The sequence below is a fragment of the Protopterus annectens genome, chromosome 2.part2 (genome assembly GCF_019279795.1).
Source record: "Protopterus annectens isolate FY-2018-M chromosome 2.part2, PAN1.0, whole genome shotgun sequence".
In the NCBI taxonomy this organism is placed as follows: Eukaryota; Metazoa; Chordata; order Ceratodontiformes; family Protopteridae; genus Protopterus; species Protopterus annectens.
The window spans coordinates 787,579,292-787,606,941 of NC_056730.1; positions in this window are offsets into that span (position 1 = coordinate 787,579,292).

The following is a 27,650-nucleotide window of genomic DNA, read 5'->3' on the forward strand; positions in this document are numbered from 1 at the left end:
TATGTCACAAATAATCTCTTCCCTTACAATGTGAGGTAAAATTAATCTTTACCCAAACAGTACTCCTTGGGATTCACTTTATAATCTCAAAATACTGAAACATCGAATTTCAGTATATCAAGACTATAAAGTTGAATCTTTAAAATACCGAAACCCCAAAACCAGGAAAATAAAAATCGCGAAGCTAAACACACCATACACTACACTACACATACACCACAATACCCACACTACAAAAAAAACCCACACACACAAACATAACACAAATTAACAAACTTACACTACAAATAAGCAGGGGGGGGCAAGCACCCCTGCACCCCCACTACACATATATATATATATATATATATACCAACTCTGAGATTGCACCAAACAGAAAAAGACAGTAAACCCCTCGCGCACACACATCACATATATACAAACACCACCACTTTCAACACTTAAACACTCATACTTTTACCTGCCTACCTTAACCCACACGTACAACTTACAAACACACTCACATACACTCAAACACCTACCCAAAAGTCTTACAAAATACTCACTTAACTTAAATTCCACCTAAATCCACACACTAACCGGACACCATCCACACAATACATTCCACGTCACATACCATAAAACCATAACCACGAACTCGACATATCTAGATTTGCAGTTATGCACATTCGCTATTTTGAACATTCGAATTTATAGTCTCGAAATACTGAAATTCGATATTTGTATGGTATTTGTATGTATTGCAATATGCATGGTATTCTTGGGTAACCCACAGTAAAAAACTTATACATTCTTTCATCAATTTGTCTGCACATCAACAACTCATATACATTATCCTTAATAATTTTAACTATATTCAAGTATTGTACATGTGATATCAACATATAGGTATTTACCTCATTCAGCATTTCATGCATAGAGTTGATCAGTCATATTATTTCATAATCACTACAGCCCCTCCTTTATCTGCAGGTCTTATACTTAATGCTTCATTGTTCTGTACAGATCGTAAGGCATGTCTCTGATCTGTTACGAGGTTATGAAAGGAACCCTTGCTCCTCTCATACAAATTCTCATGAATCTCTTTCAAATAGGCTCTGATAAATGACTCAACATGGTTTGGTATAGCTGGTACAAAGGAGCTTTTCTTATTTAATTTTGCTGTATCATACTCATTATTAGGGTTCCTATCAGCATCTCGAACGTCGACAATATCGAATACGATATTATCAACGCGAGAATGCCGAAAGTGCAGAACATTGAACGTGTAACCGAAATCTCAGTAAGAGGAGAATTCCATTTACTACAATGCAGTGCGGTCTCGGAGTTGGTAAATTTAAGTAGCGGGGGGTATGGGTATGCAGTGGGACTTGCCACCCTGCTTACACCCTTTAGGTTTTTTTTTTTTTTTTTTTTTATATCGACTTTTGAAAATTTAATAGTTCGATCATTTCAGTTCGATATTTAGTGACTCAAACTATAAAATTTTCAAAATGCTGATATAGACCCCATTATTATCTTTAAATCACAGTTTCAATGCTATATTACAGCCAAACAGTCTTAGATCTGTCAATAGTTCACTTTCTTCAGTGCATGCAGAGGGTATGAAAGTCAAACCCTTATTTAAAATAGCTACTTCAGCTTCATTCAAGTGGTAATCTAACAAATTAACAATAAGTTAATTTACTGTTTCTGTCTCCTGTTCAGAGTTATTTTTATTTCTCATATTCATCACTGCAATCCATTCATTCACTTGAAGATTGTTTTGTATTTTCCTTTTTTATTTTCCTTCTAACAGTATCATATTTATATTTTCTTTCTAGCAAATTATTAACACTTTTTTGTTTTCTTTAACTTGATATAACATAGAATTTTTAATGAACTGATCTGTTCTGCTAGTCTTCTTAGAATCTGCTTCCAGACTCCAGACAGAAAAAAATCTTAGAATAACCAGTATTTACAATGTCAACTGGCCTGTATGATAGTTTTCTATTTTCCTCCCTGGGGCTTAGAGTCTGTATGTTTTTTTTTGTTTATCCTGTGATTAGACATAAAACAACCACCTCTGTCAAAATACCCTTCCTGAGCTATATTACCTGTAACAGTGACATTACATTTTACATTTCAATACAGGAAAGTCATCCAGAGTTACAACTAAACCTAATAAAGACCTGGACTGTTTGACTTCAGTGCTGAAGTTAAATCCATCAGAGTGTCAAACTCGCCTTAACCTTTAAGCCCACTAATTCATTAGAAACAGTTAAACAGGAGATACTCCCAAGAAGTTTGCCACCAATCTGCAGTAAATCCCTATGAGCTACTTCAATACATTTCTATAGTTGTGTTTAGTATTGTTGTAGTCAACCTTTGATTTACTACTGAAGATAGTAGTCATGTAATTTTTTTGTACCTGAGTTATTAGATATATCTCAAAAACAATCATTTAGTTATTGAAGATACTCTACTTTAAAAAAGAAGTTATGTGGGTGGCACAGTGGTGCAGCGGTTAACGTTGTCGCCTCACAGCAAGAGGTTCTCTGGTTCAATTCTCAGCTGGGGTGCCTTCTGTGTGGAGTTTGCATGTTCTCCCTGTGTTCGCGTGGGTTTCCTCTGGGTACTCCGGTTTCCTCCCACATTCCAAAGACATGCATCTGGAGCATTTCTCTCCGGGCCTCTGCTGAAAACAGGCTCTGTGGAACCTAGTCGGACATTCCCGGTCAACAAATATAAAATAAAAAAAAAACGTTATAAAGAAAAAACAACTCATAAATATATTAGGCCTAGAGCTAGAGGTACTTATAGATGCAATATATGTATTTATTGCAAATTTACTTATACTGAAATAAATTTTATGGCCCAATAAGACACCATATATTTGAAATGAATGCATATGGAAATTGTTGCATCACTCAGTATATATGGCATGTTGTGAACAATGTGAGTCATTTTATATAGGCAAGACAAACCAGATTTTTAAAAAACATATTGGCAACCATCGTTCAGAAATTAAAAGGAAGGTCTTGACCAATTCTTTAGATAAACACATATCCACTACTAATGACACACACACTTTCAAGTTTTTATACTTGAAAATGTGAAGGTTCCCATTAGAGGAGATGATATTAAAGATATCACAGAAAGACAAGAAAACACGTGGATTTTATTTTCAAAGCATACCAGAAACCTGGTCTCAGTGAGGTTTTTACTTTGAAACCAGAACTCAGCTATTTGCACAACAGTGTTAGGTGAATGTGGCTTTTTAAGATTTTAATTGTTTTATTAAAGCTTTAACTATTTAATTGTTTTACCATCATGTGATTCTGTATAAAAGGTTTTTCAGAATTCAGTTGAACTGTCTCTTGCCTGATGAAACAGAAGTCTCGTGAAAGTACTCTGTACTTGCATCTATTAAACTTTGGTGTTTTTACGGACCTATGTATGGTTTGGTACAACTTTAATTATTTAGTCATGCAATTGTCCACAATTCAGACATCTCTTATTATATAAGGCAACATTATGTGTGGACATTTTCAGACACTAGACTTTAGCATCTAATTATGTTTTATAAGATCATTCATAGTTGAACCATTTAGTGTTTCCATATGACATCTACACATTTAATTTTTTGCCTAGAACGATGAAGTATTTCAGATGAAGTATATACACCTGGATTCATTGACTCAGACAAAGTACCTAAAAGTGTAATCATAACAAATATATAAAACAGAAATAAAATCTTAATCAAAAGGAAAAGAAAATCAGTACACGAGCATGCATGTACCAGATAAACTCAAACTAAAATTCTATGGTAAGTTGAGATGTCAGATGGTTGAGATTTAAAATAATAATATTTCAATAAGAAGACTCAAATATACCCCTGTCAGCATAGATCTGTAAATGTAGAACCCCATTCTCCCCTGAATCTATATAACATGTTCGAAGAGTCAGTTCATCGAATACCATTTTACATCAAAATGAACTGTTATAGTGTGATCGCAGTACAGTGAAGATCGGAAAAATTTGCCCTTTCCTAACTGTAGTATGATCTCAGAGTCGATATATATAATTAGTGGGGTGTGTGTGGGTTGCAGCCGCCCACAAGTGCGAGGTAGATGAATGGCATTTTTGATGTAAAAGCTGTTCATTGAACTGACTTTTCGTGGTTGTCATATAGACCCTTCTCCTTCCCCTGGTTCCTCCAGTCACTGTGCTGCTAGGTGAATATAGATTATTTGGGACTTCATCTCTCTGCGTCATGGGGCCAGAGCCTATAAGCTTCAGAATGATAGCCTATCAATTAATACAAATACAAAATAAATTCAACTTAACTGACATTAAATATTTGATTACAAACTGATTATATTCCAGCCAAATCAAATGTTTTCACATATTTTGAAATGAGAGCTTGACAGACACAAAATCACAAGCAGTTAATATGGCAGTACAAAAATACTAAACTTGTATTATGCCACTTTGAGAAATGTCTGCTTTGTGGGCACCAAAAGAAAACTGCCTCCCTTATTCAATGTTTAACTTTGCTTACAGCAACCAGTACTAGCTGTCACATATCACATCAAGTGCATCTGTTATTTGGCATTTAGCACACCTCTTAGTGATGACAGAGAAGTGCAGTTATATCAGAGATGCCAATAATCCCTGTCTGCAGATCAAATGCCACAATGTGAAATAAGCTTTACTAACTGTACTCTTGATACTTCCATGTAGACAAGTCAATGAATGCTAATAAAATGAACAGTGTATCCCTGTTTTAAAGAGTAAATAAAAATTGTGCTAACAGACTCCGATGTACTTAATTATTTCTTCCCCCTAACTGTGTCCATAATAACAGACTGGTAATGGAAGGAAGCCAGCAGAAGGAATCAATCAAGAGGATGGGGCGGGAGGAACAGGGTCAAGCAGCCTAGAAGGTACAGGAAAGGGACAGAAAGATGTACTGGGTAATATATAGACGTATTTTATCTGTTTAACATTCTTTACCAGGAAAGACTGAATGGGACAGAGCCCATTTTTAGCAGAAGCCCAGGGAGAAACACTCCAGATGCATGTCTTTGGAAAGCGGAGGAAACCCGAATGCAGGGAGGGCATGAAGACTCCGTGCAGAAGGCACCCCAGCTAAGAATTGAACGGGGCAACCTCTTCCTTTGAGGTGACAATGTTAACTGATGTATCATTGCACCACCCACATAAATATAAATACATATACTCATGTGTGTGCATGTATATGTATATATACGTTTGTGTATGCATATATACATTTGTGTATGCATATATATATATATATATATATATATATATATATATATAGAGAGAGAGAGAGAGAGAGGAGATATGTGTGTGTGTGTGTGTGTGTGTGTGTGTGTGTGTGTATTTATATATATATATATATATATATATATATATATATGTTTGTTTCTTTCGGCTTTTCCCGGGTTAGGGGTCGCCACAGCGGAACTCCGGTCCACTAATGATTGGCAGTAGATATTGACGTGCTGGCTTGCCAGGCCTAACGCACAACCTTCAACGAAGGAACGCCCATTCATGCATGTTGCCACACAGAAGATACTCTAACTGAGAATCGAATGGGCAACGTCTAACTGTGAGGCGACAACACTACCGCAGCACCACCACCGCAGTGTATGTATATATATATATATATATATATATATATATATATATATATATATATGTATATATATGTATATATATATATATATATATATATATATATATATATATATATAGAAAGAGATATATACAAACATATACCTCATTTGATTGGGTTAAGCAAACCCAGCCAGTAATTTTCAGGTACAATCTTCATCAGTTCAAATGAACTGGGAGTAGAGGTGAGCTGTACAGTCCAAGGGTTAAGGTAGGACTGGTATTGATGTGCTTTAGTTTCTGTTTTTGTTATGGTAGCATATAATTTAAAGGTCAGTGGGAAATTGCAAAATGGGGCTTGTTGCATATTAATGGTTACTGAGTAGGTGTAGCAGGAACTGAAGCTTGTTTGCTGCATTAAATATTTCTTGAGATAGGAATTTAATTTCCAAAGATCTGAAATTAATGGTTGATTACTATAGTTAACTTTGCTAACCTTTAGTTGCCATTTCCATGATATATAAAATGGGAAATGGATTAACATGAACTTTCAGGATTAGAACTTAATGCAATTGAAGGATTGTATAGTTTACTAAGTACATAGAAAAAGGTTTGTGTTTTCTTGCTTATGTAGTTAACAGGTTCTGATTATCTTATTTGAGGTGCATGCATGGATAGCATGTGTTCAGTTGTGTCTGGCATAGTGGTTTCTAGAGAGAGAGCATTGAAGCTTTTTGGTTAGTTGCTATGATTCTAGGTATACATTAGATATGCTCCTTATTGGTGGTTGCTTTCGTCTGAAAATAACAAACTTCTTCAGAACATTATAACATTCTGATGAAGTTTGTTATTTCCAGACGAAAGCACTCAACCTGTATTATTTGTTTTCATTTTATTTATTAAAGTTATATTATTTCTTTTCTGTACTGGGGCAGTTTTGCCTTCATTTTATTTAAATACATATGGCCATCCTCTGTAAAATTATCAGTTAACTGGATTCAAGCCCTGTTTCAGGTGTGCTTTTCTCTGTGCTCACTGCACTTACAACTTGTGCCAGCAAGGAAATTATCTTTTGAGCTTACTAGGTGAGCAGTTTCAGTTTGGATAAAAATCTATGGGGTGCCGGACATAGATATCATGGAGATACTTGTCCTGATCAAGGCACTCAACTTTTTGAACCATCAGTGGTCTCCAGGACTTCTTCATGTGGTTGCAGAGAATACCACAGTCAACAAGCAATGGGTAACCAGGTAATACACCCTTAGCAGACCAGCCATGTTAGTCTACTATATAGTTTCAAAGCACAACTTCAATCTACAGGCATCCTACATTCTGTCAGAGCAAAAGAGCATGACCAGGGTAGAGCCTCACAAATGGAAAATAGATCAGGTGGTCTTCCAAGATTTGACCATCTATGGGGAATTTCTCAAGTGGACCTCTTTGCCTACTCTCTGAGCAATCAACCGGCAAACTTCTGTTCCACAACTCCATGCAAGAAGACCTGAAAGACAGACACCTTTTCTTTTCTTTGTACAGGAATGTTCCTGTATTCCTTTCTACCCTCTCCACTAATATCCAGTGTAGTTTTGAAGATTCAGAAGAACTCCCCCCCCCCAAAAAAAAAAAAATCACTGTGGCACCTCCCTTCTGGAGCCAGTTAATCTGGTTGACTTAAGGTTCTTAACATGGAAAACAGTGTTACTGATTTCTTTGATGTCATCAAGAAGGGTATCTGAGTTGCAAGCTCTTATAGTGAATCCAAACATAAGGCAAGTACTACCACACTGTGTATGAAGCAACTTCACTTTATTAAAACAATAAAAGCAATACCAAAAGCACATTTGGGTAAATCCCTTCATCAATGGAAGGAGTCCTTTACTTTTTGTTCTTTACTTAGCTCTTATAGTGAGTCAATCCTATTTCAATTTCCCAGAGACAGGGTTTTTTAGAACTAATCCTTCTTTTATGGCTAAAGTGGTATCCAAGTTTACTTTAAGTCGTTATACTTTTCCCTATTTTCTTTCCTGAACCTAAAAATGAAGGGGAAAAGATACTCCACACCTTGGATGTCCAGAGACAACTCATGCACTATATTGACAGAACTAAATCTTTCAGAGCTTCAGATCAATTATTCATTTTTTGTGAAGGTAAAAAGATACAACCTGACTATTTCCAAATGGTTGTCCAAGGCTATTATCTTTTGTTATACTCGCCATAACAAATTTATTTGAGGCAAGGTCAAGGCCTACTCTGCCAGGGCCTTTTCTTCATCTATGGCTTTTGGAAAGGGTTAGATTCCAGAAGTGTTCTAGAAGCTGCTACTTAGTTATATGAATATACTTTCACAAAGCACTATAAGCTTGATTCGTTTTCTATGTCTAGATCAACCTTTGCTAGGATCATTCTCCAGGGGCTCCTGGATCCTTCTCCTTATGCCTCACAATTATATATAGCTATGTTAATCTACATATATAACTACGGCTACTGCAGCAGTGACCAATATGAAGAACATAGTACAGTTGTGTAAGTTGAACTTGTTGATGTTTGAATGATTACTGGTAGCTGCTCCCTCTCTTCATACCCCCTTGTTTTTTTTGTATTTATTCTAGGGTGTAGATAGACATATTTTTTTGTTCTTAGCATTGCCTTTCATGGCTCAGCCTCTCCCTCTCTGCTGACAGGAAATCTCTGAAGGGCGTTCCACACAAACGTGTCTTTAAGTCAGCTTATCTCAGCTCAAGCTGCTTGACAGTTTGGGTGCATGGAAGGTAGCCGCAGCTTTGGAAGCTGGCCAGCTGTTGTATCCTTGGCAAGAAAAAAACTCATGTAGCTAAGGCTACTGCAACAGTGATCATTTGAACATCTACTGTTATGGCAAGTTCAAATTACACAACTGTACTTTTTAGTCAATATTGATATTACTTGAGTTTCCCCACCTCAGAATATTCATACACCAAAATGCGTGTCAATGCATATTATGTCCTCCCTCATTAAAATGATCTGTGAACAGATTTTGAAGTTTGTATAAACCACCAATGCAGTCCAAAATAGTGAACATAACACAGAAAAGGCCAGAAAGACTCCAATATTCAGCTTTTAATAAAAAATTAAGCCAGTGCTCACAAAAACTGCTCCACAATAACTACTCTAGCGCCTCAGCTTATCTAAGCCTTTAACAGAGTAGAATACACATCCATCACATTAAATTTAAATATCTACTCTAATTGAATCAGCAATTAGTCAAATAAAAACATTTAAATAAACATTTTTTTTAAATATTTTTATAGGTTTTGAAGTTTGCATCACCTGTACTATTTTTCTAAGCTGAATACATTTACACATTATACCTCTGAGATAGGTGTGTGACATTTGAATTTCTTGACACACTACTATCTAGAATGCTGAGGAACATGTACTAATGCCATTCTCAATTGCACTATTGATGGCATTCCAAATAAAATTTCTTAGTTTTTACCTTGGGGAAGTGACTGTCTTTCACTGCTGCTGACTACTGCCAGTCAGTGGAGCACAGTGCCAAATGACACACAAACGTTCAAGAGAAAAAAGTCACATTTTGAAACGTACTTTAAATGTAAATTTCTGATGTTTCTACAACTTTGTTATATTGCAAAAGGAAACTGTACAGATTTGAATAACCAAACCATGGTATCAAGAACAATCATTTAAAATAATTTTGCATAATTGTCACAATGACATATATTAGCAAGAAGTAAAATTGTTTACGTGTACTCAAAATGTGACACTCTATCAAGTCACATTGAAAGTGCAACAGAAACAAGTTATAGAAGTTATCATTTCTCATTTGCCAATAAATGTCTGCATGAATAAGATATTGGCAGCAGTTAGGATATGCATGTACTCATACAATAATAAAGACTGCAAACCATATAGGTATATTCCACTCTTTCTTTGTAGTGCCCTATTCCCTTATCTATGCCTTTCTAACACCAATGCTATCTGACTTTTTTGCATATGTTATCTGTATAAATACTTAATGTACTCTCTTTAATATGCTCAATATTTCTTAATAAGAGACAGTAAATGTAGTCATTAAAACAGCATTTGAATGTTAGGAATAAACAAGGATATAGGGAATCTCCAAACGCTGGATCCCACACAGTTTGGTTTTATGAAGGTTAGATCATGCCTGCTCAACTTGGTTAAGTTCTTTGAGTCAGTCACCAGAGCTGTGGATGAAGACAAGGTGGTTCATACAGCCTACCTTGATCTGGCCAAGGCCTTTGATACCATTCCCCTCTCAGGAATCATAGAGAAACTCACTAAGCTAGGCATCAACCCCTATGTCACTAGGTGGGTTGCAAACTGACTTACAGGTAGAACCCACAGTGTGAAAGTAGCTGACTCCAAGTCAGACTGTTAACCAGTTACGAGTGGAGTCCCACAGGGTTTGGTCCTGGGTCCTCTCCTGTTTGGTATCTACTTCTCTGAAATCCAGGCCAACACAAAGGAACTCTGGCTGACAAAGTTTGCAGACAATTGCAAGTTGGAAGTTATTATTAACTTCCCAAGTAATGTTGACATCTTACAGAAAAGCCTCACTGAGACCAATGACTGGTGTCAGAACCATGGCCTTAAGCTCAATGCCAAAAAATGTGTCATCATCCCCTTTGGGAAAAACCCAGTTCCTATGAATTACCACATTGATGGTAGTCCACTGAAAACAGAAGGCATTATAAGAGATCTGGGAACACAGGAGAGCAACCTCTCTTTTGATCAACACATTTCTGCTGTGGTCAGAAAGTCCTTCTGTGTGGAACATCTCATTATTATGGGTTTTGCATCCAGGAAGAAAGAGGTCATTGTCTCCCTCTACTCTTTTCTCATTAGGCCAATCATTGAGTAAAATGCCCCATTTGGCATGTACCTCACTAAACACCTGCAACAACTGGAGAGGCTGCAAAAGTACCTCACAAAGAGGATCCTAGGCCTTAAACATTATTCCTATATGGACAGACTAAAAAAACTCCAACTATTCTCTGTCTCATATCGCCTACTTAGAAGCAATCTCTGCTTGACTACAAAGCCATGTCTGATCCAGCTCTGTTAGAAATGCTACATCTAAAGAAGTCCAAATCCCTCTGCACCACATGCTCCAGAGACCTCAACCTCATTACCACAATTAACAGAACATGCTGGAGGGACAGGTTCATAACCTAGAGATTGCCCATGCTATGGAATAAACTTCCTATACATGTCAAGCATAGCACCTCAAAGGCACTCTTCAAGAGAAATTTTGATGAGTGGATAGGAAATAGAAAATTCACCCCAGGAATCTTCCAGTGGCTTTACTTGACAGAGGCACTGGGAACTAAGGTCAGGTGGCATAATGCCAGGGTAATCCTATGGGTTAGGCTTGTAAAGGCTCCAGGGCCATTAGCCTAGTACACACCTATGAACCTATGAATGTTGCTAGCCTATCTCAGTAAATGTACTTTCAGACTTTTTGATAAGTCTCTTCTCCTTGACACTCCCTCAATAAGTGCAAGTCAAATAGTGAAGACTGAAACACTGATTGTTCCTGCAGTCAGACTGATCAAAGATACCTGCAAGTTATTAGCAGGTAACATCTATTGATGTTCATCTTACAGTGCTGGGGTATGTGTATGCAATCATGTAGTTCATTCAACCATGTTTACATTCCCTACAGTTTAGTGCACATTGTGGTATTCAGGGATGCTAAAGATTTAACACCTTAATTGCATACTGACAGTGTTCACAGGGCTGACTCTGTACTATGCAATACTATACAAAGGTAATAATGTAACTAATTAACTTGTATCATAGCAGGGAGATATTTTGTATCAAGAAAGCTTGATAGTGCTAAATACACACATTTTTGGAGATGTATCTACTTTCTAAACCATCTTCTTGTCAAGTATGTTGCTATTTCTTACAGAATACTTCCAGTGTAACATTAAGAATTAATTGGAGTGGCCAGTGCAAACCACTTTTTATCTGTCTTCTTTTTCTTTATCCTTTACTGTTGGCATAACCTATGTATACCAGTTATCTGTCTGTATTACGAATTTAGTAAAGAATGTTACCTGACATAAATTTTATAAGTTTATTTTCTTGGAATTTGAACAGTTATTGTAGAAGAGTGTAATATAGCTTCATAACAATGTCAGGTATTTCTATGTGTGTAGCCCAAAGAATGTCTTAAGAGTGTGATATTTACATGGCTGCCCTCCACACTAGTGGATGTGGCACTATAATAGTTTTTGGCATTCTAGTTGTACATTGTGAGTTAGTATTGCTACTGGTGTGGTGTATCACAGTTACACAACTGTTGTCCACATTACAGAACTGTTATATCACTTGTTATTTTATTAATATTTTTAGTAGGGATATCTTTAACTTGTATGTAGTCATAGGGAGTATTACCTTTTAAATTGTTGTGTGCATGATGGATGCATACATTCATACATAATGGAGTTCACAGCTATCCTATTTGCATATTATAAATTTAATTATGTGTCTGTTTTGTGTTTCATCTCACACAAGGATATAGCAACCAAGAAGAAATTTGCATCGTGGAAACCTCCACTCAATGATGCCAAAAATTAGATCATTATCTAGGCTTTATGTCACCAAGGAGCATTTATCTTAGGGAGAGGTGGGGGTGACCAATCTGCCCAAGAGAGGATATAACAGCAAATGTCCAATAAAATCAATGCTGTTGGTGGGCATGGGGGGAAGTTCCTCCCAGGTATGACACAAAGAAAGTTATATTATAACCTCTGCTCACTGCAGGGTGGATGCATTTGCATGGTAACAGGTAGCTATGGGAGGTGGTCCTACTACCAAACCACCCCTAAATGAAACATGTGTTTCTGTCCACTGTCAGAGATCCGGACAGCTTGGCAGAGAGTTCAAACAGAATCCTTCGTGCTGGTGCTGATGTGGAAGACAGACCTAGAGTGTCTCAATCAAATATTCCAGGTATGAAAAATAAAAATAATTGCCATTGTATATATCTTTATAGGCATATATCTTATATGTCTTATATATGTAGAGTCAGAGATACTTGTGAGTTGGACACAGAGCAACAGAAAGATAGAGGAAGGTGTTTGGAGGAAAATTCAACTGGTCAGTAGATTTTTGTATGAGATCATTCTTAATCTGCACATCTAATTGGAACTGTTCTCTGTTTCTTGTTACATTTGCATTGTGATACTTATTAGCCTTCTTTTCTTTATCTTCTTTACATACAGGAACATCTGGATTGCAGTTTGTAAGACAACCTGTACATGGTAAGGACACATTTGTTATTTGGTATCAGTGTATATAAGGTAGATTTCTGTTTAACTGAAGGTAATATTTGTATTGTTTTGGCATCCCTTATAATTTAACATGCCTTTCATATTACAAAAGTTTTGAACAATTGTATTCCCTATTTCTTTTTGTTGTGTTTATTGATTATTAGCATACGTGATCCTGACAGTGGCACTGTGAAATTTCCACCACCTAATGTCAAAGTACTGGTAATCTCTGATGAAGAGGCACAGTCTGGGGTTGCAGAGGGTCAGTCTAACTCTGAGACTGTGGCTCCCATATCCTTGCCCATATTTTGGACACAGTATGCCTATGCAGATTCATGACAAGAAGTTCTCTAATATAGAACAGGTCAAGGGAGAAACAGTTAATCAGGGTAGTGTGGTTACTCCAGTTGCAGAGATGGTTGCTTCTCCCTGTAGCCATTGACAGAGTGAGGTGCCACACAAAAAGGTTTAGGATTTCCTGTACTTGTTTTGCTACTGGCAACTGCCTTCTACCTAATTTATGCTCTGGCACATCCCGCCATGTCAATGACTCTTTTTTACTATGTCAGTGTATGGTTTCTACCCCCCCCCCCAAACACATTTGTATACAAAACCACTTGGTTTCACACCTTTGTTTTCTCAGCTTGTTTTGGTCACCTTTTGCCAAACAGACACTTCCCATATGTCCTGAGAGACCCGTTGAGAACATGGTTCTCCTCAGGGCTGAAGTTGTCTTTTTTCTCTCTTGATCTCTGCTACTACAATATGCATTTTCGTGAAGCAACGTACAGTAGTACGACAAGAGAAGCTTATTTTACAGAAATGAAGCCCAGTCCTAATCTCTGCATCAAAGCACTGAAGGTATTCTCCAAGGTAAATGTATTACTACATATTTTCAGTCTTAACACCTAAGCTCATTGCCAAACCATGCTTGCAACCGCATAAAAAATGTAACCTAAGTTCAAAGGAAAAACATATTAGCATTAGCAGATGGAATAAATGCAACAGTTGCACTAATTTTAGTTCAGTATCCTAGCAGCAGATAACATTCATATTAATACAATAAATCAGACTTCTACACATACAATGTACAACCACATAATGTACGGTTAGGATTTTCCACCAGGACCTTGTGCAGTTTCCTCAGTAAATGAAAACGCCATTGCAAACATCTATCATTTCCAGTATCAGCATGTATTTGTCATAACCTAATCAGCACAGAAAACAATGTTCAATATCCTTTCCCTTTTCCTTTCCTGTACTCAATACACAGCTATTGCATATTATATACTAACTCCCAACGTGGTAAATGCCTCTCGGTTAAAAAACAGTAGCAAAAAATAAGTCCAATAAATACAAACCAGAGGCAAACACGGCAGTCTAATAAATCCAGCATCTCAAAAACATACAATGAAGCACATTTTCAAAGTTCGTTATGGAAAGCTTCAATCAAGAAACACTTTATTGGTAAAAAACTGGTTTATTTATGTGCACGTAAATAAACCAGTTTTTTACCAACAAAGTGTTTCTTTATTACACAGCTATGTTTGCACAATTAATTAATGACACTTCACATTTTCAATTCCTGTCATTACCATTCCTGTCACTGACATCAACATAGAGCAATTGCACATTAACTACACTTTACACTGAAACCAAATATTAGCTGCATAAAATTGTTCACTGAGTTTAATTTCCATATTTACCCAGTAATTCGTAAGTATAAAATACGTAGTTGTTAGCTTCCTTAAATGGTTTTGAGCTTTGCCACATCAATTGTCACTGAGCTTGGCTGACTGCAGTTAAATATGGTGGATGTAAAACTACTGACAAGAACTGTGGCCCATTTTTACACTTCTTATGCAAATGAAGCAGAGCCAAGCTGATCACCATAACTCAATATCTTATGTGTTGGTGTACATGGTCTCATCAGCATTAATTGATTTTGATACTTTGATGACAGCTCTTTCTATCATTGTGAAGCAGAATGTCTCCATCAGATATAAATATGCAAAAGTATTGGAATTCACAGAACACATTCCACAGACATCCTTCAAAATATACCACACCTTATTACTTCCTAACAGTCACTTACTTTGAATGAAACCATAAAAAGAATTGCAATGTGTTATTAAAGTAATGCATGTTATAAAACAGTAATTATGAAAGAAAAACTAACAAGAATACTTTTCGAGTTTTTCTGCCATAACCTATTACTGAATGATCATAATGACATTATGGAATCCAGGTCAGAATGTTCCTCTGCATAAATAAATACACAGAGAAACACATGCTGAATTAATGAAGTGCTGACTGATTTCCATTCACACAACAAAATAAGATATATCTATGAAAAAAGCACTGGGAGGCCCCGTGACTTCTTCAATACAATTGGAAGACCAACCTTGACACTGCTAATTTTTCAATGGATAACATGGGAAATCGATGCTCCACACCTATGGTCACCCCCTCGTTAATCACGTCTGACCATAAGCTAATCACCCTTAACATCCACATCCCACCCCCAACCCCCAGTAAGGAAACCTCCATAAAAAACTTCTCCAAAGCCAACTTCATGCTACTCAAGTCAGAAGTGACAAACGTCATGACACCCATGCAGACGGGAGCTGAAAGTTCAACTGCTGAATCCTACACTAAGGCACTGTACGAGCACATCCACTCATGCATAAATCGTGCCATCCCAAATAGAACCAAGATGCTCTCATCCAAAAAAAGGAAGCCAATCTGGTGGTCCCCTGCCATAAACAAACTTTACAACAAAAAGAAGAAACTGTTGCAGAAAAGAGGAAAATCCCAAGATGCAAAAAACTTCCTTACCAGCCTCAGTAAGAAACTGAGATCCCTCATAAAATCCTCCAAAGCTAGTTACGAAAATAAAATTGCCAAAGATTCCAAAGACAACAAGGCATTCTATAACTATGTCAAGAATCTAAATGGCAATGCTCAGATCTGCTCTGAGCTAAAACAGAATGGGATTAAATATACTGATCCCAAGGATATTGCCAATATCCTGGCAGATTGATTCAGTGCCAACTTCACCCCCTCTCACCCCCTAAATGGCCATCTCAATACCAGAGGATTGGTAAATTCCAGTAATAACGGCCACACAGGTAAAAAACGCACTCTCCAAAGCTAAGAATACAGCATCCATGGGACCAGATGACATCCCGGGCTGTGTACTACATGAACTACAATATGAACTGGCACCTCACCTAAGTGTCATGTTTAATCATAGCCTCACCTCAGGTTTCGTGCCCACTGAGTGGCGCACAGCTACAGTTATCCCACTCCACAAGGGGGGATCCACCTTGGATTCCAGAAACTACCATCCCATCAGTCTGACAAGCCTTATCTGCAAGGCTATGGAGCGTATTATCATGGAACTTATAAACAAAGACATTGGCAACCTTCAAACTCTGGACCCCACCCAGTTTGGGTTCGTGAAGGGCCGATCTTGTCTCCTGAACTTGACTGACTTCTTCGAATCAGTCTCCAGAGCCATGAACAAGGGTAAGGTGGTCCACACAGCCCATCTAGACCTTGCCAAGGCCTTTGACACCATCTCCCACTCTGGAATCATAGATAAACTTACTAAGCTGGGTATTAATCCCTACGTCACCCAATGGGTTGCTAACTGGCTTACTGATAGAACCCACACTGCAAAAGTAGCCGACTCCAAATCCAGCTCCAGACAAGTGACAAGTGGAGTACCTCAGGGTTCAGTACTGGGACCGCTCTTGTTTGACATCTACTTCTCTGAAGTACAGGCCAACACTAAGGGACTCTGGATAACAAAGTTTGCAGATGACTGCAAACTGGGAGCCATTATTGAATCCCCAAATGATGTGGATACTCTACAAAAGGGCCTTACAAAAAGAGATGCTTGGTGCCAGAGCCATGGGCTCAAGCTCAATGCCAAGAAATGTATAGTTATCCCCTTTGGGAAAAAACATGCATCCATGAATTACCATATAGGTGGCAGTACACTAAACACCGAAAGTTTGATAAGAGACTTAGGGACACAGGTGGACAGTGGTCTCACCTTTGATAACCACATCGCCACAACATTCAGGAAATCCTTCTATGTGGCACACCTCATCACTTAGGGCTTTTCATCCAGAAAAAAGGAGGTCATTGTCCCACTGTACTCATCCCTCATTAGACCCATTATAGAATACAATGCCCCGTTTGGTATGTACCTCTCAAGACATCTGCAACAACTGGAAAAGCCACAGAAACACCTCACTAAAAGAATCACAGGCCTAAAGCAGATGCGCTACGCTGACCGCCTTAAAAAACTCCAGCTATACTCTGTCGCATATCGTCTACTCAGAGGCGATCTTTGCTTAACATACAAGGCCATGTCAAACCCAGAGCTGTTGGACATGCTACACTTAAAGAAATCCCAATCCCTCAGAGCCACATGCTCCAGAGATCTAAACCTTGTCATCACAATAAACAAAACATGCTGGAGAGGTAGGTTCCTGACCCAGAGACTCCCCAGACTCTGGAATAGATTGCCCATACATGTCAAGCAGAGTGCCTCTTTGGTCCTCTTCAAAAGGAACCTTGACGATTGGATGGGACAAAGGAAATTCACCCCGGGGATCACGTCAGTCGCCCTGCTAGACAGGGGTCCAGGGAAGTAAATAGTTTGGGAAGAAATAGCCAGGGAATTGTTATGGCTAGGCTTGTATAGGCCCTAGGGCTGATAGCCTAGTACCAACCTATGAACCTATGAACCTATATGGTTGAATGGATTGAGTATGCTTATGCCACACCTCATGAGGTGTGTTTCTTACCCTCTGATCTTCTGTCCTGCAATTACATTCCTCACTTTTGTTCTGGCACTTTACAGGATGACATCAGCTGTAAATGCCCCAGGTTGTGCTCCAAGCTAGCTGGATATGAAAACCAAAATCATAGTGTTCCTCTTACAGGAATCATTCCTGCAGAGTTTTCACATGCATAGGCTGGCACAGACTGGAAGAAAATTGACATCTGGCAGGAACTGGAGGAACACCATCATTCCTATCAAGGATCCCCTGTTTTGGACAGCAGAGTTGGCAGTGGTATGATGACCTGCAGAGGTGGAGGGGTGACCTGCTGTCTCACTGTATATTGCAGGTTTAGTAGAGAAGGCCAGAATTCTACAGTAAGTATTTTTACTTTTCTCATTTTCACTTTTCATTTCCATAGGTTTGTAAATAATGCTTATTCTGAAAAAGGCGTATATGTATGTATTTATGGAAGTATACATAAATATACATAGGTAAGCAAAGATTATTTTTATGAAAGGCATAAAGCATTTAAGAAAGGCAAATTCACTATACGCCAGAATTTGATTTTACTGTGGTACTTTTATAAGGCAGCCATTATTTCCAGAATAACTTATGTACACACACATGATGGGTGACTAGAGTTGGTCTGCATGCCTCGGCAGAGTGGAGTGGTGCAAATTAAGGAATGACCTGCATACAACTTCATGCAGGTTAAACTGTTCAAATTATTTTTTGCCAAAATTAATAAATCTCTTCCTTTTAGCTGCTTTTGTTGATATCAAGTTAAAAAAACAAAAGTAATCTGTGTAAAGTGTACTGTAATGTACACAGTTGAAGTAAAATATACAGCAATGCAACAGTTGTTAGTTGTACCCCCAGCACCTACTAGACAAGCTGGAGTTAGTACAAATCTATAAAAGCTGATAAAGCTGCAACTTTTAGTTGTAGTAAACAAAGTTAGGAAGAAATGGGAATAGGAAGTTAAAAATGGTCAGTGAATACACAAAGTCAGTCATTCTTGTTAATAATTTACATTTAGGGTATAAAGGCCAGCTCTGCTGTTTACTAATTATAGCTGAGTAAAATAATCCCAGCCATGCACAAACACATACATGACACGCAAATAACTATTCACTTATTTTGTTCTTTCAGTAGTTCAGTATGAGATATCACATAACTAAAAGCAAGCCCAGAGATGGTTTGCCAAGTTAAGCAAAGGTACTCATGAGTATGCAAACATTATTCATGCTTATAAAAGTATTATGTAGGATGATGCAATGCATTCTGCTGCAAATAAAATGAGTCTATCATTTTTTTAAAGAAACTATTAGGATATAAATAGAAATCAAGGCAGACTTGTAGAAATACTTCAGTGCCAATAACCTTTACACAACAGCCCAGTCTAGAACTATATAGCAAAATATTTAATCAGTGTAATGTGTAGTACCATTTAATTTCTTATAACTGTTTATTAGATTCTTACAAGGTACTGTCAATAAAGTACATATTAATGGAACATCTAATTATGAGTTAATTTATCTCCATTTAGTGCATCTGTCTCCTGAACTCTCTCTCTCTCTATTTCATTTTAGTTCTGTATTATTTTTCATTTTTTTCTCTCCCTTTTTATGTGCTTTTTTCTAAAGTCCAGAGATCACAGGAGCAGCCAAACCAAATTGCTCTCAGGTCAGAGAACATTCAGTATCACCCTCTACCTACCCAGGACATCCCCACAGGGTCAGGGTAGAGTCTCTGATTTTGTAGGCTCCTGATGCAGTGAAGACAGGAAAGCCATGAAATGGGTGAGGTTCAGGACCTGGCTGAGGATGTTGTTGAGTGAGCAGTGAAGAAGCATATTTGGCCCATGTAGGACCTTTTTCAATGAATGCAAGTCTCACTGCTCTGGATGGCTATGACCACTTAGTCACCAGAGTTCTCTGCCTACATATCATCAGGGTCTTCCACTGTATAAATATCAGGCAGTGGAGACATCTGAGGTCCTCTAGACCAGGTAGGCATTGCTCAAATACACCTCTCTCCTTCCTTCATTTTCTCTCCAAAACCGTCTTCCATCTTTCCTCCTCAACTTCTCTCTCATATAAAAACAATTTTAAAAATAGGGAGATCTATCCCCTGACAAAACATAGTATCCTTCTTCTCTCATCTCTTCTAGCATTACTCTCTTGAAGTCTTCCTTCTGTGTGTCCTTTATGTTATGTTATGTCTCCATGTTTTCTAGCTTTCCTGTTTTCTACTTTCACACCATTCAAAGAACCAGTCAGAGTGCCCACATAAGAACACCCCTATAAGAACACCCCTAGAGTTGATAAATAACCCTTTTATCTTTTTAAAATTCATTCTGAATAGTTGTGCTGAGCCTACTTGCCTTAACTACCTGCCAATATTTTAAGTGGGCTTGTGCAGTGCTGTTTTCATCTACAGCTGCCAAAAAATATTTGAAATTAACCAAGACTTTAAACATTAGCAGATTAATTCACATATAACTAAATGATTTGTTCCCATTTTAAGCAGCTGGAGAAAGTGGGCATTCCTTTACACAGGTTTTTGTATTGCCATAGTCATTTCAATTACCTTGCACTCGATGTATTTGCATATCGGCATTGCTGTGCTCTGCAGAGATACACAATGCACAGGTCCAAACCTTGGGATTATGAATACCACCCATTGTTTCTCATTGGCCATTCATATAGCTTTGTTAAAAATTACATCAGAATATTGTATCTTCATCTCCCACATATAGAATGCCCAAATGAGCTTCATTGTCTTTATTGACCATGCTGTCTGGACATAATTTATTTTGGAAACAGTACCAAATTCAGTGCCAGCACTGCATAAATAAGAGCCATTATACCACCAAAAACAGAATGTTTTTGTGAAGATAGGTGAAGGCTGCCAGCCTAGCCAGATATAATTTTGTAGATAATTCTGTTCTTTGTAAATATTAGTGTAAGTCACATGCTTATTCTCTTTGCTAAATGCTGAACTTCAAAAATGTAACCACATTGCACTCTGCTGGAGGAAAGCTGATAAGTCAAGCATGGTATAATTCTTTGATCTAAAACCCAGATCCAAGATGTCTGGATGAAGGAATTCTGGCTATTGTATTGAGACCAGAGTTAATTGCTATAATTTGCATGCATAATGTCTTTTATTGCTCTGACATCTTGACCAGTTGCAAGATCAAAAGGACTATTAATCTTGGAGTTTCTGTTAGCCTGGGAACCAGAAAGAAATGATGCAATCTGAAATGAATCAGTAGCACTGTGTTATCAATTTAAAGAGAGAGAATCAGAGGACATTTAGCATCTGTCTTTTGAACATCCTACACACTAGCATTCTGCCTGTGTTCTATATGTAAGTTTATTTTAGAACTGTGTTTTCTCTTAGATATAGCTAGAAACGAGGAAGATTAGAATATGTTTTTCTGTATCGATGTCAGACTTTTTCTACTGTATTATTTTAAATAATTCTCTGTGATCTCTGAACTCTTGACTAGCACTGCGTAGTAAGAAGTATTGTCTTGTGTTTTTATTATTTATTATTAAATATTTTTAAACCTTAAAACTGTGGCTGTTTTGTGTTGAGATAATTTAAGCTCTAAGAGTACACTGCATGTATTTAGTGATATTGCACAAACCCACTCCAATAGCCTTGCTGTTCAGTCACACTTACCGTTTGGATAATAATATTACACAGTATAATTGGACACCCTTTCATAAGGGCCTTTTAGTAGCTGATAAATAGTAGTGGTAGGTGGCAAGTGGTACTACTGTATAGTCTGGGTAAAAGGGGCACAGCTGGAGAACTTGTGTCAGCCTTCCACAGGAGTGTCTGTGTGGTTGTATATAACTCTTATCTCAAAGTGTGTGTGTGTCAGCTACTTGGGCAGGGACACGAAGCACTAGTTGGACAGTGATGGTGCTGGGGGGTTTAGCTTGCCCACTAGGCTGAGATCTGCACCCTATAGCTGTGCCAGCAGGGAGTCTTATTGGGGACCTGGAGAGAAAGGGAGAAATCAACCCCAGACTGACTGTGATCTCTGTGTGCTCTTAAGGGAAATTGTACTTTACTGTGTGTGTATTTATTATCCTTTCCCTATATGGCACCCCTCACTGATGTTAATGGTGAGGATTGAGGCTCCTTCATTGCTGGGCCAGTGCATGGGCATCACATAATTGTTTGGCAGTGGTGGGATATCCACACCACATATTAATTGGTTGACCAATATTAATCGGCTTGTAGTAGTGTGGGTAGTGTGAATTCCTGTAGCTTGTGTACAGTGTTTTGATCACTGAAGGTGTTTTTGTACTCTAAATCAGCCACACAGTGAAGAGTTCAGATCACAATTGTTTTATTTATTTTGTTAGCTTAGTTAGTCAGGAAGAGCAGGCAAGCATATTAGTAGAGGAGTATGGAAAGCTGAGAAGGAGCCAGCTGGCTGAGATGTGCCAGGCTAAAGGACTAGTGCATGGAAACCTGACTAAAGCAGACATGATTGCAGCTTTGGTCACAGCTGCATCAGAAAACAGCAACCAGGAGGATGATCAGACTGGCTGTGGAGATGTACAACACTCAGGGAATGGACAGCTCAACCTTTGTGCAGAGGACTTAAGAATCCATCTGAAGCTAAAGAGACTTCAGTTGGAGGCCAGGCATTTGGAAATGGAAGCTGTTGAAAAGGAAAGCAGAAGCAGCATGAAAAGGAGATGCTGACTCTTTGCCAGAGTCATGGAGGTAATGGGGAAGGGAGTAACTGAACCCCAGAAGCACAAAAGGTCAGTAAATTTCTTCTGCAGTTTACAGAGTGGGATAATTTTGATAGTTTCAGTCATATGTTTGAGAGGGTATGTAAACAATATGATGTTGACCAAAGGCTCTGGGTATGGTTCTTGACCCCCTTACTCCATGGTAAAGCTGTAACTGTGTTTTCTAAAATGTCTGATGTTGACTGTTTTAATTTTACTGCTGTTAAGAACTGTTTGTTAGAATTTTTTAAGCTAAAAAATGAAATGTATAGGAAAAAGTTTTGTGAGCATTGATGCAAGGCAGATGAACTGTAGGGTGATGCACATGAGGACCACCCCCTACCATCCCCAGACTAGTGGTCTTGTTGAGTGGTTAAACTCTACAATCAAGTCTATGCTACAGGCATTTGCAGACCAATTTAAGATGGAGTGGGACAAATATTTTCCCCATCTGTTGTTTGCTTACAGAGAGGTTCCCCTGGAATACACAGTTTTTTCACCATTTGAGTTGCTGTATGGGCATTGGGTGAGGGGACTTCTAGATTTAATTCATATTAAGTGGGAAGGTGAGTGTGAATCTCACATGGAGTCTGTTGTGGCATATATCCTAAACCTCAGGACAAGGCTCAGGGAACTCATGGGCTTGGCCCAGGAGTACCTGGCAGAAGCCCAACAACAGAAAAAGGTATGGTATGACAGAAATGCTTGAGCTAGAGAGTATGCTGTAGGGTAACAGGTAATGGTTCTCATTCCTGTCAGACACAACAAGCTGCAAGCAGCCTAGGAGGGACCCTACAAGTTGGTAAGAAAGGTAAGTGAAGCAAGCTACATGGTAGAACTGCTAGGCAGGAGGGAGGGGCACAAATAGTACCATGTTAACATGATGAAACCTTACCATGATAGGGAGGCCCTTGTCCTGAGCATTTGCAGTGGATTGCAAGAGCAGTCTGAGGGAGATCTGGTGACTGACCTCCTCAGTGAGACTCGGACTGACACCTCAGTGGAATGGGTAGCAATGTCCCAGCAGCTATCACCTACCCAGGTTTGAGAAATCTGAGCAGTGTTACAGGAGTTTGGGGACATGTTCACTGGGATACCAGGATGCACCCACCTGGTGCAGCACCAGGTGGATACAGGACCCCAAAGGCCTATTAGGCAGGTCCCTTATAGAGTTCTTGAGAGAGTCAAACAGAGGGAGGAGATGCAGGAAATGTTGGAACTAGGGCTGATTCAAGAGTCCAACAGTCGCTGGGCCTCCCCAATGGTGCTGGTGCCAAAGAAGGATGGCAGCACCAAGATCTGTGTGGACTACAGGAAATTAAATAGTCACACAGAGTAAGATGCTTACCCCATGCCTAGGACAGATGAGGCCCTAGAGCAGCTGGCTGAGGCTAAGTATCTTACAACTATTGATCTTTCCAATGGTTACTGACAGGTGCCCTTGACTCCCAGTGCTAGAGAGAGGCAGCCTTTTTGACTCCTTTTGAATTGTATGAGTTCACAAAGATGCCCTTTGTGATGAAAAAACCCCAGCAACTTTCCAGAAGCTGGTAGATCATATCTTAGCAGGAGCAGGAGGGTTTGCCCTTGCTTACCTAGATGATATTGCCATCTACACACATTCCTGGCAAGAGCACCTTCAACATGTCAAGGAGGTGCTGGGCAGACTACGGAGAGCAGGGTTGACCATTAAGCCCAACAAATGTCAGGTGGGTATGGCAGAGGTCTCCTACATGGGACATAGAGTGGGGAGTGGTAAGATCAGGCCAGAACCTGTGAAAGTAGAAGCCATTCAGGCATGGCCAGCACCTGTTACCAAAAATCAGATGAGGGCATTCTTAGGGACAGGAGGATACTACAGAAAGTTTGTTCCTAGTAATAGTATGATAGCTGCTCCCCTCACAGACCTGACAAGGACAAACAGGCCAGATAAGGTAGCGTGGACCCCAGCATGTGAGCAGACATTCCAGAATGTGGCCAGCCATTCCAGTAGCTTAAGGAAGCTTTGGGAGGACCTCCTGTGTTAGCCAGTCCAGATTACAGCAAATAATTTGTTGTGCAGGTGGATGCTTTGAACCATGGGGTGGGGGCTGTACTTAGCCATATTTCTTCAGAGGGAGAAGAGCACCCAGTGGTTTATCTCAGTCGTAGGCTACAACCCAGGGAGGAATGCTATGCAGCTGTAGAAAAGGAATGTCTAGCTGTAGTGTGGGCAGTGCAGAAAATACAGCCTTATCTGTATGGAAGAAAATTCACTGTAGTTACAGATCACAATCCCCTAATATGGTTAAACAAAGCCAGCCAGCAAAATGACAATTTGCTAAGATGGAGCCTAGGGTTGCAAGCATATGATACGCCAGTGCAGCACTGCAGTGGTATTAGCAATGCCAATGCAGATGGACTCTCAAGACAGGGAATGGGGTAAGTATATTCAGATAGACCTAACCCTCTCAAGCAACAATTCTCAAGGGTCACTTGAAAAACTAGCTTGAGTTCTCCGGGGGGGGGTGTGAAGATAGGAGAAGGCAAAGATAATTTTGTAGATAATTCTGTCATTTGTAAATATTAATGTAAGCCACATGCTTGTTCTCTTTGCTAAATGTTGAACTTCAAAATTTTAACCACAGTGCGCTCTGCTGGAGGAAAGCTGATAAGTCAAGCACAGTATAATTATTTGATCTAAAACCCAAAGGCGAGATGTCTGGATGAAGGAATTCTGGCTATTGTTTTGAGATCAAAGTTAATTGCTAGAATTTGCATGTATAATATCTTTTAATGCTCTGGCTTCCTGACCAGCTGCAAGATCAAAAGAGCGATTAACCTCTGAGTTTCTGTTAGCCTGGGAACCAGAAAGAAATGATGTAATCTGAAATGAATCAGTAGCACTGTGTTATCAATTTAAAGAGAGAGAATTAGAAGGTATTTAGCATTTGTCTTAAGAACATCCAACTCACCAGAACTCTGCCTGTGTTCTATATGTAAGTTTATTTTAGAACTGTGTTTTCTCTTAGATATAGCTAGGAACTAGGAATATTAGATTATTTTTTTCTGTATTGATGTCAGATCTTTTCTACTGTATTATTTTAAGTATGTCTCTGTGATCTCTGAACTCTTGACTAGCACTGTGTAGTAAGAAGTATCGTCTTGTGGTTTTATTATTTCTTATTAAATATTTTTAAACCTTTCAGCTATGGCTGTTTTGTGGAGAGATAATTTAAGCTCTAAGAGTACATTGCATGTATTTGGTGATATTGTACAAAGCTACTCTAATAGCCTTGCTGTTCAGTCACACTTATTTGGATAACAATATTGCACAGTATAACTGGACACCCTTTCATAAGGGCCTATTAGTAGCTGATAAATAGTAGTGGGGGATGGCAAGTGGTACTACTGTATAGTCTGGGTAAAAGGAGCACAGCTGGAGAACCTGTGCCAGCTTTCCCCAGGAGTGTCTGTCTGATTGTATATATCTCTTATCTCAAAGTGTGTGACAGCTACCTGGGCAGGGACATGAAGAACTGGTTGGACAGAGAGGGTGCTGGAGGGTTTAGCTAACCCACTAGGCTGAGATCTGGACTGTATAGCTGTGCCAGTGGGGAGTCTTATTGGGGACCTGGAGAGAAAGGGAGAAACCATCCCCAGACTGACTGTGATCTCCGTGTGCTCTTAAGGGAAATTGTACTTTACTGTGTGTGTATTTATTATCCTTTCCCTATAGGGACACCCCTCACTGGTCTTAGTGGTGAGGATTGAGGCTCCTTGATTGCTGGGCCAGTGAACGGACGTTACAGTTTTCATAACCAAAACCTCATTATCTATACTAAAATGGTAAACAGTGAAGGGGGAGAAGTTGACACTTTACATATAATAACAGCTTTATTTTATAAACTTTTATATGAGAGATGCCTCATTATTATTTTTGTCTCCCATGGATGTCTATAATTTCAAATGCATAAGTCACAGCTACATTGTCTTTTAGTTCTGCTTAGCATTTTCATAATTATTCAGTGCAGAGATAAAATAAGCCGGTTTGTACTGTCAGACTGTAGGATTTGAACTTTTCAAGGACATTCCTGTTCTCTGAACAATACACAAAAGAGCATTTCATCTTTATCATCTTAACTAGTTCACAACTCCGACACAGTATTACATCATCATCTTCACTACCATTTCCTTTTTTGAGGGTAACTACAGTATTTACAATTCAAATGTGCACTGTGAGTTGCAGATAACTATTTATGAACAGTGACTGAAACAATGAGAGCACCTTAACCAGTGAGCACCTGTTATTTACAGAACATGAGCAGGCTAAACAGATTGTTTTGCACCTCTGTTTTTTAGGATTTTCATGAGATTTTTTTCACAATTGTGTATTATCTATTACTTTTCACTCTGTCCAAAGTTTTGTGTATCCTTTATTACTCTTCAAATTCGATGGGTTACACTTACTGGTTTAGCCTGAAAAAGGTCTTTTGGCTCAGTGCACTAAACCCCACAAAAAAAAAAAAAACCCACACACACTCACATTTGGAAAAATAAGAGACAATCACTATTCATTATTGTTACACAGCCCTGCTAACAGAATGTAATAGTTGCACTGATCATTTTATTGCTGCAATACGTTCTCATGTTCAGAAGCTTTATTTTATTATATAGATATTACACACTGCATTCCGAATAATAAGTAATACCGTCATGGCAACTGTTTATAGTTTTGTCTCACAGTTTTTATCTTTTGCTTCCATATTTAAAAAAGATGCATCAGAATATTTTATTTTGCTAACACTATTGGAAATGTAGGTCTGAGTACATTTAGGTAAATTATTTAACATCAGCTAGTAGCTATGAGAGTTCTAACTGATTGTGCTTTTTAAACGTCCTTGATGGGAATCCTTCATTTTCTAAAAGATCCTGAATTTTGCTAGTATGTATATGATACTGAGTATTACTTAAAATGTCAAAAAGTATGTGGAGCTAACATTTTCCTTACAATAGGTCTGCACATATGTATATTCGTCTGATTCATACAGTGTAACCTAAGTTATATTAAAATAATGACAGGCATCACTATGCATCTATGAACTGTTTGCAGTGTCTAAATGTTAGTTAGGACCTTCTATGTTTGCAGATTTTATACTGTCTAAATTTATTCAGCA